Below are 14,804 nucleotides of genomic sequence, written 5' to 3'. Positions count from 1 at the left end.
AACGAGCTGGAGCTTACCGCCTTGTAGCCAACGACGACTACAAACGACAAAAATATTTGAGTGTTTTGTCGAGCAAGAGACGGATGCAAGAAGTACCGGAGATGAGGACAAATCCAAAGCTCTACTGGCAGATCTATTCATACTTCTCGGCAACAGTGTCTATTCATGGTAGACTCATCGAAGCGCTAGAGCGTCAAACCAATGCCACCTACATCAAAGACAAAATCCCGTCGACGGAGCCAAGTGAAGTGCTTGGTTCGAGCTCTGACGATACGATGAACTCGGAGAAACTTGCGAGCTAGATTGCATCAAACCTCGGATTACGATCAGACTTCCCTTCCAAGTAGGTATTTCGGTATACCAACTTGCCCAACTAAGAATGCTCAGTTCTACTACGACTTTCCTGATAAGTACATGGATTGGCGAGAGTTTGAGTTGATCCAGATAGACAGAGATAGCGGTGCGAATAGAGCGGCTGCAAGACCTGCAAACTCATTGGTCTACCATAGCTGACCTATTGGTCAACCATAGCTGACCTATTGATTAACTATAGCTGACTTGAAACCGATGGACCAATCGCACACCAGGTCTATTCAATATCGAGTTTGAGGGTTTGCAAGCCATCGCCCTAGGCAGGAAATGCTACTATGTAGACGATGTAGCAGACGAGAGAAGCAAAGCCCCCGCCAAAGGAATGAGCACGAAGCACAACGATATCATCTGGTGGTGCTACCTCTCGTCTCTTCTGGGTTGAACAATTATACAAAATTGATGCTTACGAATGGTGGGAGGATGTAATAAGTCCTAACTGCAAGATAAACTCTGTTTCAGCTCGTATTATGACAAGCTCCGAGTCTTGCACGATGGTTCACTTAGAAGCCATAATAAGTTACTAACCATACCAAGCCAATATATATTTAATACTCTCAACGACCCATCCTTTAAGCACCCATTTCAAAAGATAATGTTGCTGGTGAGAAAAATATAGAACTAGGCACTGGCTATACCAATGGATATTTTACAGGTAGAAGAACTCTTCTATCTAGAAGTAAGCTATATCCATAACCACATGCCTTTGTAGAATCGATCGATACTACATGTCCGATCTAGAGTGTAGTATCCCACTCTTGCGGTTTTTCTACTTTCACACATGTAGGCATGCAACATATTGACCCATGCAACATCCGTTGTAGATCAAAAGAGACAGATTCAAGAGATATGGATCTTACCCGAGATATTTGGAACACACTATACCAACCTCGCTTTCAGATATGCATCCTTTGTCTTCTAGTGTTTGAAGAATACACACTAGCTTTTGCCTTTATCTTTAGAGCAAGTACCACTAGTCTTGCTCCTACATATCCAAATTAATATACCAATACTTGTGTCTACAGGCTCGTGTCTACAGGATCGTGTCTACAGGCTCGTGTCTACAGGCTCGTGTCTACAGGCTTGTGTCTACAGGCTTGCTGTATCTATCATCGCCGGCAATCTTGTGCGACAAAGTCTTGCACCATTTGTGCTATCAACCGAACTCGTTGCCTATACGACGACAATGCATCTGTTCCCGTTTTATTTTTTAGAGATACAATTGGATCTCTACTTATAGATTTTCCGCCAAGACTTCGTATTTGATTCAACACTTCGTAGAGCATTGTCGAGACTAGCCATATCTAGCCCTACTAGACTATCTGGGGTAGATATCCACAGTTTTCTATAGCCGATATAACTACTCTTGTGTCTAGCATCTCTTGCGGACTAGTGATTGGTTTTTGGAGGTCTCGCTAGTATCTCCTCGTTCGCCACCACTTGTGTATTGTATTTTCTGGTCTAGAGGACATAGGAATATGTGTTGGACCTCTACTGCCCACCGGCATTCCATCGTTGAGCACCACTTGTGTATTTGCTGCTCTAGATGACCTAGGGATAGGTATTGGACTTGTAATATCTACCGAAATACCATCGTCGACCACTAATTGTGTATTTGCTGCTATTGATTTACCAAAAGACATTTCAAAGTTGCACTTTTCGAAGTAGGAGCAAACTATGTGTATGGCTACATATTTCTCGATAGAACATATTGTCCGATGTCCTCTGTTTGCCACCCAAATGTCTTTTCGACCCAATATCTGGGTCGTTTCCCTCGGCCTGTGACTGGTAGGGTCCAGGAGGTAGATCCGAGAGATGTGCCGAGATAGTTGGCGTTTACAACTCTTATCTCGTTTTTGAAACACACCCACGGATTTGTACTTTCCGAAGAATAGACGCAAACTGTTGGTCTTTTGCAGAAGAAGGGTCTCGTGTCTTGCTCGTGCAAGTCCGATCCGATTTGTTTGCTCTAGGCTTGCGCCTACATCTGCAGGCAAGTCTGGTCGACTGTATTTTCCTCAAAGCATCGTGCCCAGTCCACAATCTACCGAACTCGGTGTTGATACTATGATAGTACTTCTATCTCGTTCCAATATCGCAAAGACAAGACAGGTATCTGTTTTCTACTGTTTTGCATACGACACGGGAAAGATGCGATACCTCATTTTGTAGAATATTTTTTAGACTTGTCTTGTCCAGCTCTAATAGCCCTTGTGGTGGTGGATAGCCATGGTTTTCTATTGCCAGTATATCCACCCCGTTTTCCAACATGTGCAGTATGCTGGGTATGGCTTCTGCCTTGGTATCGGTTGATGTCTCTCCTCCAGTGGACATTGCGCTTTGCGAAATACGAGTGGGGTATGTGCAGGGCTACATATTTTTTAGTAAACCTTGTTGATCCAAATAGTCTTCATTGAATCCAATCTACTCTTGTATAAAGACGTGTGGAAATGGAATCCCTCGATAGCAAGATTTAGTCTGTTTGTCAAACAACACGGCTCTCTCTGCTAGCGCACTGCGTAGAAATACGGTGGGAGATCCGAAATGGCTGCTCTATTGGGTTAGAATCCCTATTACTTTTTCCGACAAATTGCTCGGAGAAAAGAGCTGCTTCGAACCGGGACTTCCCGTGGACATGGCTTGTTAGTGGAAAACGGTCTTCGTTTCCATGTCGGAGCAATTGGTCGAAATAGATTGTGGAACCGTGTGTATGGCTGGGCAGGTCTACATTCGAGCGGGAAATGTTGGCTATAGCTCAGATGGATACTGTGTCGTATATTCGGCAAAATGTAGCAAAGGCAAAGGCATCTATACCACACAGGGGGACCCACCATCGAAGGTCTTTCAAGACATTGTCCTGCTCGAGTACAAGGCTCCATATCGAAGGTGTCCCAACGGGCGTATAACTCGGTCCTATCGACCCAGATCTATATGGGACTGGATTTCTCGCCCATCACAAGCTTTTGTCTGTATGTGGAAGTCGCCTATCGGCTTTGCACCTTGGACCGACTCGACTCGGTCCGACACCATTCTACAATACGGAGTACCACGGAGATGTAAACCATTCTTGGACCACTTTCGTAGCTTGGGAATATATGGTCGTATTCGGAAAGGCTGCAGACGTTGCCATAGACTTTGGAGATGTCGCAATCGATGTATTCCACAGCACTATGGATCGCATCGTCCAAGGTGTCTACTGGGTCGAAGATCTGGAAACTTGGTTTGCCGTGGAAACAGGCAACGCGATATCTTTCGAGGAGACTCTCGACGCACATACCGTAGATTTGTGTGGCAAATCTGTGTTTGGGTACATTTCTTGGAAGGCCATGGAAGTTTACTATATACCCATCGAACGCAAGCAAGATTTTCTTCAAGAGTGCCAACCCAAGATCGACAATTTATGGCAGACGGTTCGCAATCTTTAATTCTGTCAATTCACGTCTCAAATGGTACATGTTTGTCTCCAAGGGTGGGTAGACTTGCGAAGATTTGTATGGAGATAGCCTGTAGACACGTCTAATATCCCGTTTACACAAGCACGCAAAGCAAGCCAAGCCGATCCCATCCGTGCCAGCCCATGCCAGCCCAGTATTCCAGCCCGCGTTTACACGACACTCTAAGCCAATGCGTGTCACTAACGTGCGTTAGTTGCTTGAGCTTGACATAGCTCGCGTTAGCTCACGTTTGCAACGGACAGAAACCAAGCTGCTCGCTATGGCTTTACAACAGTCATATCGAGAATGTCTAGCACATATACGAGACGCCGTAGGTCTATCGCCAGGCGACTTTTACGCACATGCAACAACGGAGTTTAATAGCTACACTTCTTACTCATCTTGGTCGCTCCATAATTGGATAAGACATAAAGTCTCCGTCTCGCTCTACGCTGTTTTTGCCATCTTCGTGCGAAAGTATGACGCGGCGGGAAGGGTCTGGCTACGCGAGCCTACCAAATGAGCATGCGTGGCCCATTTTCCATGACGCTATGCGTTTACACGATGTACTTGACCCGTACCAGCCCGGGCTGGCGCGCGCTGGCCCGACTAGAAATACCGAGCCGAGTTGGCACGGTTCGGCACGGCTCGGCACGGCTCGGCTCGCGTTTACACGTACCATTGAAATCGAGCCAGCACGGGCTGTTCGTCTTACAAGTGCTTGTTTAAACGGGGCATATGGGTAGTATGCGCATTCGGAAAAATTTGTTGGTATGTGTATCTGTTTACATGTATTTTTGCATTTTCTATGGTCTCTGTTTCTCCAGCGTTCTCTTTGTATCTACCTCGTTGTGTTTTTCGTCTATCTATGGCGGTTTACCGTCTTTTCAATCGCACTCCTTCTTCCCTCTTTGTTTGTCTGCCTGTATTTTTGGATTTTCCATGGTCTCTTCGTCTTTGTCTCTTTGTTGCTCAGTGCATCTTCTTTTGTGGGCGCGGTCGTTTCGACATGGACAGGCTATAGAACATTTAGTTTAATTTTTCCTGCTGTAGGAGTTGGGGTCGAGGATATGCAAATCTACGGGTTTCTCCAATAGTGTTTGATTTCTTTCTAGTTTTTTCTAGACATAGAGATTGCCTTGGTTCTCGAATACGTACCTCCATACCTCTCTTCTCCACCTCCCATAGGTTCTATACAGTGTTGAAGTCGGGGCACTGCTTGATGTTTGGGTTTGGTATAAGTTGCATTTTTCTATTGTGGGTAGTCTTCTGGAGAGGAGATGTGGGTTCTTTTTCTTGTCCATTCTTGGTGTTCTTTAGAGGAACTTGCTTGTCGTCGTCAGCCTCTGTAAGTGGGACGCGCATTGTCTCATGCCATGCGGAGGCGGCCCCTAACTGTAGAGAGCGTAGTACCATAGCTACTCCAGCAAAGTTGCGTTGGTCTGTATTTGTTTTCTACAAACTCGTTGGAAGTATACAACTTTCGATTTCGAGAGCAAGTTTCTGAGTATTGCGATGGATTCATCTACTATAGGCTGCTCCAAGAAACTCGCTGTCGGGAGCTAGTGTCTCTATTTCTTGCAATTCTTGTTTTCATTGTGTGCAGGAACCGCAGCCTGAGCTCGGTGTTCTCTTCGGCTTTCTCGGTGTCGTCTTTGCTTTCCTTGGTGTCCTCTTCGCTTTCCTTTGTAATGTCCAATTTTGGAGATTGTGGTGTGGTTTGGATTACCTCTTCGTCTGGCACTAGAAAAAGTGTAGCTAGTCGATTCGCTCTACCGGTGTGGTTGGTTCGTATTCTTTCAATATGACATCGAGTGGATACGAGAGCATTTTAGCTTCTATCGCTCTTACAGATTCGACGGCCTCCTCTATAAATACTTCAAACGCTGCCCTTTATGTATCTATGACGTTCGTCTTTGATGTCGATTGGTTATAGGAATAGACTAGTTCTGGGAGAATCTCGAAATGTTGTCTGTGCGTAGCGTTTGCACGCGTATACTCCTTCGGACAAATCGATCGCTTTGGTGCAGTGTCTCTGCTGTGGAATCGTAGCTTCCACCATTCGAAGAGTTTCTTATTCTTCCAATTGCCGCACCCTCTCGGTCATGTCGGCTAGTTTCTGGAGGTTGCTTATAGTGTCGGATCTGATGCTTGTATAACAGCTATCGTATTCATAGCTATATCTTTACCATTTGTTAATTTGGAGTATACACATTGGTTCTATATTGACATACAGTTAGTACGTCAGTCTGCAGAGCCAATAGACAGAATTTCTATGGCCACCGAAACATGTTTCTAAATACTCTTCGCAAGCTTCTACAATCTGGTCGACGATGGAATGCCGCCGGCATGACCAAAACCAATCCCTAGCCTGCAATAGATGCTAGACACCAGAGTGGATATATCGACCTTAGAAAACTATGGCTATCCACCCCACACAAAGTAGAACTAGCACCGACACTATTGAAAGTATTTTGCAAAAGGTTGGATCGGATAAACGACGTCTTGGTGGGAAATGAAGAAATAGAGTTCAAATTGGGTCTGTACAAGCTAGAAACGGAATAGATGCATTGTCGTCGCATAGGCAACGAATTCGGTTGATAGCGCAATGCTGCAAGACTTTGTCGCTTGAGATTGCCGGCGATGGTGGATACTGCGATCCTGTAGCTACAATTATTGGTAGATTGGATCGAATATGTAGGATCAAGACTAGTGGTATTTGCTCTACAGAAACAGACAAAGAGCTTGTGGCTATTCTCCAAACACTGACAAAGGACGCAGATCCAAAAGCGAGGATGGTATAATGTGTTCCAAATATCTCAGATAAGACCCATATATCTCTTGAATCTGTCTCTTTCGATGTACAAGGTATGTTGCATGGGTCGAGGTTTTGGATATCTATATGTGTGGAAGTAGAAAAGCCATGGAAGTGGGAGACTATACTATAGTTTGTAGTATAGCATCGATACTACAAAGGTATGTATCTATGGATATTGCCTACTGCTATATTGAAGGGTTCTTCTATTTGCAACATATCCATTGGTATAGCCGGTGCTTTGTTCGATTTTTTAGTACGCGTGCATTTACCACTGCAGCCAAACAAGTGCACTTGAAAATTACCACAATTAATGAGGGATTTCACATCTCCAGTCAGTCTATCATTAAAACTGTAGGTGTTGTAGGCATGCGGCATTCAAGCCCTATTGCTCACTAGCAAAGCATAAATTATGACAAGCAGCCATTTCTGGAGCAGTCAACAAAAGTCATAGAACAGAGATTTTGCCGCAAGTATGACAAGTCGTTTTACCAATGTACTGTAAAGAGAGTGAATGAAAGCAGACAGTACCATCATACATCTACTTTTAAACACACGAGATCAGGAAAAGAAAATTGAAAAGAAAGGGTAACGTCACTGTAAGGCAATAATATGACAGCAGCACTCTTAGAACATTGGTGGAAAACAACAGCTGCTGATCGTGCAGAGAGCAGTGTATTTAGACAAGTGCAGTTTAGGGTGCCTCACCGTCCTAAATGTGTTACCACTTTGACCGCTGACTGCCATTGCTACTAGCTGCATGATGATATGTGCATTGTGTTGCTGCTGTCATTATACTTGTGCATGTTTAAGAGATGAAGCATTTCCTATTCTACAGCACATTTTCTGTCACCAGCCTAGAAGTGAAGCCCTAAATGATACTTGCACGTCGACTAGTTAGCCGACATTGACCACAGCTGTTCGATTCTTGAAACTTTGTCCGGTTCACAGTACGACCCCGGCACAGCGTCGTGCGAGCGTCCTGGCCGCTGACAAGGACGCTCACAAGAGCGTCAGCAAAGACACTGGCGCTGTACCACTCACAGTATTGCGTCTGACGAGCGTCCATCGCACAAAGAACACACTTGCGACAGTGGTCTGGCGCAGCAAAATAACCACGTGTGTACAATGTGCTTGCGACAGACATGGACGACGACGTTTTGCTTTTGTTGCGCTGCTGCGTCGTGGTCTCGATCAAGCGTTTTCTTTCATCCTTATGTCCTTGTAGTCCTATGACAGAACTTGCCAAACGCAGGCAAAACCACGCACTCACTCAAGGAACGAAACAATGATCGATGCCATGTTAACAAATAGAATATCCCTGATACGTCCAGTGATTGAATTTCGATTGGTTGAAACGGAGCACGTGATGTCATCGGACGCTGGGTCACTTCCGGCTAGGACGCTCCATTAGAACTTTTCTCTATTCCAACTTCGTAGACGCTCGCCTAGCGTCGTGCGAGCGTCACGACCGCTGACATGTTCACAGTGTTATGCTGACGCTCGCTCATCGTCAGCGTCTAGGACGCTCGCACGACGCTCGCACGACGCTCGCACGACGCTCGTGCCAGCGTCGTACTGTGAACCGGGCGTTAATCACACAGTCATAAAACTGCGCAAAAGCAACAGCAGCAGCTTTGCGTTCACATCTTCGTAGACCACGTCTTTCTCTTGTGAACATATTTTTGCACTCAGAAGTCACGCGATGCATACACTGTTCCTTCGGTAGGCTACAACAAAGACGCACAACGAGGTCATAATACGACAAAAGATTATAATGGTAACTAAACCTATACTTTGTCGGCTTTGGATCGGCATGATCTGAGTGTGGCTCGACACAGTACGCATAATCGTCTCGCGATGAAGCCATTTTATCCTCGGTGTGGCCGGAAGCCTGCGCGCAACGCCGTCTCTACCCAAGGCGAAAGCATACGCATAAACCTGGACCGTGCTACTTTAATTGAAGAACGCTCATGCAGATTTCTACCGACAAGGAAGATTGTAGATCAGTTTAAATTGTATGGCATTGATAGAAGTTTATCGGTCTCGTAAAGCTCGTTTAAATATATATTGAGGTCAAACTCTCGGTAAGACCAAAGCATTTTCGCAATAACACGCGATGGCACGATTAGACAAAGAAGGGCATAGGTGCATTCTGAAGTGTAAAAACTGGTCTAATTGATGTACAACTGGATTTTTTCAGTTAAATTGGTTCGTCGTATTTTAGATTGCTTGTTTAGGTAGCATGTGTTTGGTTGGGTAGCTCTTCACAGAATAGATCGCTTGGGAAGAATAACTCACAATGACTGACAATTATTGTTTGGTTCCCGTCTCTTGTTTATAGAATACGGAACAAACGGAGAACGTGGAGACTAGTGGTGTTGACTGTGGTGCTTCCTCATCATTTGGACACAATCCTGAAACTGCTAACTTGACTAGTAACAGCCAACAAAGTGTTGTTATTGATCAGCAGTCGACAAAATCTACCGTATCTACAAGTGAGGAGCGAGACCAAGGGACCTTATCACACTTGCCACGTGAAAGCGGTGGGAAAGAAAGCACCACTAGGTTAAACTAACGGTTATTGGTTACGTATCTTAAAAATTACACAATTTTCTTACAATGTCTAGGCAACCGACAAAGTCAGGGTTGTTGCCAAATGAATTGCAGTCAGCGTCCCAAGATTGTGATAAAGACTGGCTGAAAAGAGATGATGCTACAGCTAGCCAAATTGACGCCTCGCAGCAATTTTCTTCACAACAGGACAAACAGCGGCTGACTCAGAATGTAAGCTGTTCTTAATTAAATAATTAATTAATTAATCAATACAGTTTGATTAGTAATAGGGAAGCAATAAAGAAATTACAGAACAGGCAAACGGTAGTTCGCCCGGAACTAGACGTGCAACTAAAAGTCAATTTCTTCTTTATTGTTATGATATACATCAAGCAAATTGTTGTCAAAACTATTACTGCATTGCTACCTTAGGTTACAAAACAGCTGCTGCACACGTACTGGCCTAAGCAAGTACGTATCACAAGCATCTGTAAATGACGCAAAGTAGCAGCACCCCGACACTGTACGGGTCACGCTCAATCTAACACGAAACGCGCGACTAGACTGAGGGGTATACAGTGAGCTGCTAATTTACCCCAGCGACACATCACATTGACTAACACCAACAATAACAATGAGCGCATAAATATGAATTTTAGTTGTCCGGCCTTGCCTTGGTTTGTCTACAGAAGCATTACTGTAACCCAAGCGCATGCGTGCTCCGAGGTAATGAAGTCAACTTACCATCTAACAAGCATAGTAATGCAGGAGGCGGAAGGATATACCCCGCCTTGAACATTTTGTCTCGTGGTCTCTGCTATCTCCTTTTGTCGAGGGTGCGCACCTCACTTGGTGCCCCAGACGCGAAGGTAACGAGAGAGCGTTGACATTTGGTAACCATTTTGACTACCCCCTTCTCCCGAACCCTAGGGTCAACGCTGGTGTACCACCGCTTACCAAAACTGCGCCCTTTTGGACAAATGTAATCTCTACAGCATATAAAATGGCGATACCTCTAAAAAGTCTTTCCGCATCTCAAGTGGTGCGTTATGACGGTGCGACTGCTGTCGAATTTCCTATGCATACACAGAAATTTCTATGAGTTTATTGGATGGGTGGTCCAGTGCATCCAAGTGGCAAAGGCATAGATTTTATCATAGATCAGTACATGCACCTTTCTCTTAATTAATAAATTTATTACCATGGCCGCCACTTGCAGTCATAGCTTTATGGTGCATCTAACTGGAGAACTCGGTGGCATCTATGTCCAAGAGGCTATGAACGTGGTATGTATGCCGCACTTTGAGAGCCACCGATTATCGACCAGGCTTTGTTTTGAGCTGTAAGTTGCGGACACGCAAACATCGCGCGCCTGTGTTGCGATAAAGGTGTCACCGATTTCGATGTATCTATGGCCTGGGCACGGATGGTGGTCACGATAGCACCATGCGTCTGGGTCACGAATGAAGTGCCTCTTAGATAAAAAATTCTATGATATGGGCCGCAAGTGGTGGCCACAATCCATAGCGCGTCCGTGTCATGATTGGGGAGCAATCGAATTTGACGAAGGCATGCCATGGCCTAGTCCTCACATGGTAGTCACCAAAACATCGTGCGTTTATGTCACGAATGGGGAGCCACTGAAGTCGATGAGGCTATGATATCGGCCGCAAGCAGCTGTCAGTAACCCATCATGCGACTGGGGCGCCACCGATATTGACGAGCTCACGGCGCACGTTGCCAGGAATGGTCACACGTACATTGTGCTATTATGCCACAGGTGCGGTGCCACTGATCTTAAATGGGCCATAGCGTGTCCTATGGAATGTGATCTGAGAAAATTGTTCAGTTGGCTCCATTGGTCCGTCCTCGAATTATCTTCACAAGAGCTTAATAACAAACTTATTTCTAAAGGAATAATTTTGCTATAAACCTTTACGGTCATTATCATCAACACTTTAATATCGAAACCTATTTTAGAAAGGATATCTCCTAATATGTTTGGGTTCATTGAATGTAGGTTCGTTAGGCGTCAGTTCTTTGATGGAAAATGTTATACACACCAGAGTTCGTCGTTTGACTCTTCATTGATCTCCTTTTTTCTTTTTGGGTTAATGCGATGATTCCTCCACGTTACAGCTCTGGGTGAGATAGATATAATTGCAGTTACGGTTTCTGAACCGTGAAAAGTATTTCGTGATGAGTTCCATGCATGTGTTTGATGTCTATTTAATTTTGATATTCAGTTTCTCTACAGTTATTGCCAATTCTGTTCAAGTATTTATATTTTGTATCCAGCCACGTGGTCTTCAAGAAACCGTTTAGTTTGTAGCAGTCGATACCTTGGCTGGACGGGATTGATGGTGTAGAAGATCGACTCATCCGGATTCATCCTCTTCATCAGCATGTTACACAACACTTTGGGTTTTCTAATTCCGTCCGGTCTACCATGACGTAACGGCAATCTGGAAGAAGGAAATGCCAACCGTCTTCCTCCTTTTGATTTCTGACCTGTATAAGAATGTGAGTAAGCTAAAAATCTATGTAAACACCATCGCTGGCCAGCAAATTGCACTCAAAACTGCGGTTTTATAGTATTCAAACTAAAGTGGATGGAGTTGAAACCAAGGTGGATAGGATTAAAACCATGATTAGTGATATTCAAACCGTTGTGAACAGGGTCGGAACGAGGGTAGAAATGTTGTACAAGGTGTCTCAGAAATACTAGACAGAACGAGCGACTACTTACAGACATTCAATAGAGCTGTTGCAAGACTTGCAAACTCATTGATCAATCATGGCTGACATATTGGTCAACCATGGCTGACTTGAAACCGATGGACCAATCGCACACCAGGTCTCTTCAAACTAGTGTTGGAGAGGCTGCAAGGAATCTCCCTAAGCAGGAAATGCTGCTATGTAGACGATGGAGTAGACGAGAGAAGCAAAACCTCCGCCAAAGGAATGAGCAAGAGGCACAATGATATTACCTGGTGGCGCTACCTCTCGACTCTTCAGGGTCGAACGACCAAACAAAATTGATGCGTGCGAATGGTGGGAGGATGTAAGAAGAGCTAACTGCAAGATAAACTCTATCTCAGCTCGTATTATGAAATACCCCAATTCTTGTGCGATGTTGTTCACTTAGAAGCCATAATAAGTTACTAACCAAGATCAAGCCAAATATATTAGATATCCTCAACGACCCATTCTGTTAGATGATGGATTTTAGATGATATAGCACCAATTTCAGATGATAATGTTGCAGATGAGAGAAAATATTGAACTAGGTACCGGCTATACCAATGGATATGTTGCAAATAAAAGAACCCTTTCGTCTAGAAGTAAGCAATATCCATAACTACATGCCTTTGTAGTATTGATAGATACTACCGATACGATCTAGAGTGTAGTATCCCACTTCTACGGTTTTTCTACTTCCACACATATAGGTATGCTACATATCGACGCATGCAACATGCCTTGTAGATCGAAAGAGACGGATCCAAGAGATATATGGATCTTACCTGAGATATTTGGAACACACTATACCAACCTCGCTTTCAGATATGCATCCTTTGTCTTCTAAGTGTTTGAAGAATAGACACAAGCTTTTTGCCTTTATCTTTAGAACAAATACCACAATCCTTCTCGTACATATCCAAAGCAATCTACCAATACTTGTGTCTACAGGCTTGTGGCTACAGGCTCGTGTCTACAAGCTCGCTGTATCTACCATCGCCGGCAATCTTTCTACGACAAGGTCTTGCACCATTGTGCTATCTACTAAACTCGTTGCCTATACGACGACAATGCATCTATTCCCGTTTTTGGTTTTAGAGATACAACTGGATCTCTACTTCTAGATTCTCCGCCAAGACTTTGTATGTGATCCAACACTTCGTAGAGCATTGTCGAGACTAGCCATATCTAGTCCTACTAGACTATCTGGGGTAGATAGCCACAGTTTTCTATAGTCGACATTTCTACTCCCGTATCTAGCATCTCTTGCAGACTAGTGATTGTTTTTGCACGTCCCGTCGGCATCTCCTCATCCGCGACCACTGTGTATTTCCTGGTCTAGAGGACATAGGAACATGGGTTGGACCTCTACTGCCCACCGGCATCCTATCGTCGGACACTACTTGTGTATTTGCTGCTCTAAACGACTTGGGGATAGGTATTGGACATGTACTACCTACCGAAATACCGTCGTCGCTCATTACTTGTGTATTAGCTGCTATTGATTCACCAAAAGACATTTCAAAGTTGCACTTTTCGAAGTAGGAGTAAGCTATGTATATGGCTACATATTTTTTGATAGAAAATATTGTCCGATGTCCTCTGTTTGCCACCCACATATCTTGTCGACCCAATGTCTGGGTCTTCTTCCTCGACCTGTTACTGGTAGGCTCCGAGAGGTAGCTCCAAGAGGTGTGCCAATAATTTTGGCGTCTACCATTTCCACCTCCTTTTTGAAACAAACCCACGGCTGTGTACTCTTCGAAGAATACACACAAACTGTCGGTCTTCCGCAGAAAAAGAGTCTCGTGTTTTGCTCGTGCATGTCCTATTCGATCTGTTTGCTCTAGTCTTGCATCGACATCTGCCGGCAAGTCTGGTCGACTGTATTTTCGCAAAGCCTCTTGCCCCAGTCTACAATCCACGAACTCTGTGTCGATACTGCGTTAGTACTTCTATCTCGTTCCAATATTGCAAAGACAAGACAGGTATCTGCTTTCTGTTTTGCATTCGATACGCGAAAGATGCGGTAGCACCTTCTTTAGAATATTTTTGAGACTTGCCTTGTCCAGCTCTAGTAGCCCTTGTGGTGGTGCATAGCCATGGTTTTCTATGGCTGGTATATCCACCCCGTCACCCAACATTTGCAGTATGCTGGTTATGGCTTCTGGCTTGCTATCGGTCGATGTCTTTTCTCCAGTGGACATTGCGCTTTCGAAATACGAGTGGGGTATGGATAGGGATACATAGATTTTGATGGAACCTTGTCGATCCAAACAGCCTTCATCGAATCTAACCTACCCTTATATAAAGACATGTGGAAATGGAATTCCTCGATAGCAAGATTTCGTCTGTTTTTCGAACAACACGGCTCTCTCCGCTAGTGCACTGCGTAGAAATACGGCGGGGGATCCGAAATGGCTGCTCTATTGGGTTAGATTCCCTATTGCTTCTTCCGACAATTGCTAAAAGAAAGAGCTGCTTTGAACCGAGACTTCCCGTGGACATGGCTTGTTAGTGGAAAACGGTCTTCGTTTCCGTGTCGGGGCGATTGGTCGAAATAGATTGTGGAACCGTGTGTATGGATGGGCAGATCTACATTCGTGCGAGAAATTTTGGCTATAGGCCCGATGGATACTGTGTCGTATAGTCGGCAAATGTGGCAAAGGTAGACGCATTTATACCACACAGGAGGAACCATCATTGAAGGTCTCTCGAGACATTGCGCTGCTCGAGTACAAGGCTCCATATCGAAGGTGTCCTAACGGGCGTGTACCTTGGTACTGCCGACCCCAGATATGAATGGGACTGGATCTCTCGCCTATCGGAAGCTTTTGTCTGTATTTGGAAATCGTCTATCGGCTTTGCACCTTGGACCGACTCGGTTT

Source organism: Corticium candelabrum, chromosome 21 (genome assembly GCF_963422355.1).
Source record: "Corticium candelabrum chromosome 21, ooCorCand1.1, whole genome shotgun sequence".
In the NCBI taxonomy this organism is placed as follows: Eukaryota; Metazoa; Porifera; class Homoscleromorpha; order Homosclerophorida; family Plakinidae; genus Corticium; species Corticium candelabrum.
Note: the sequence above shows the minus strand (reverse complement) of the source record.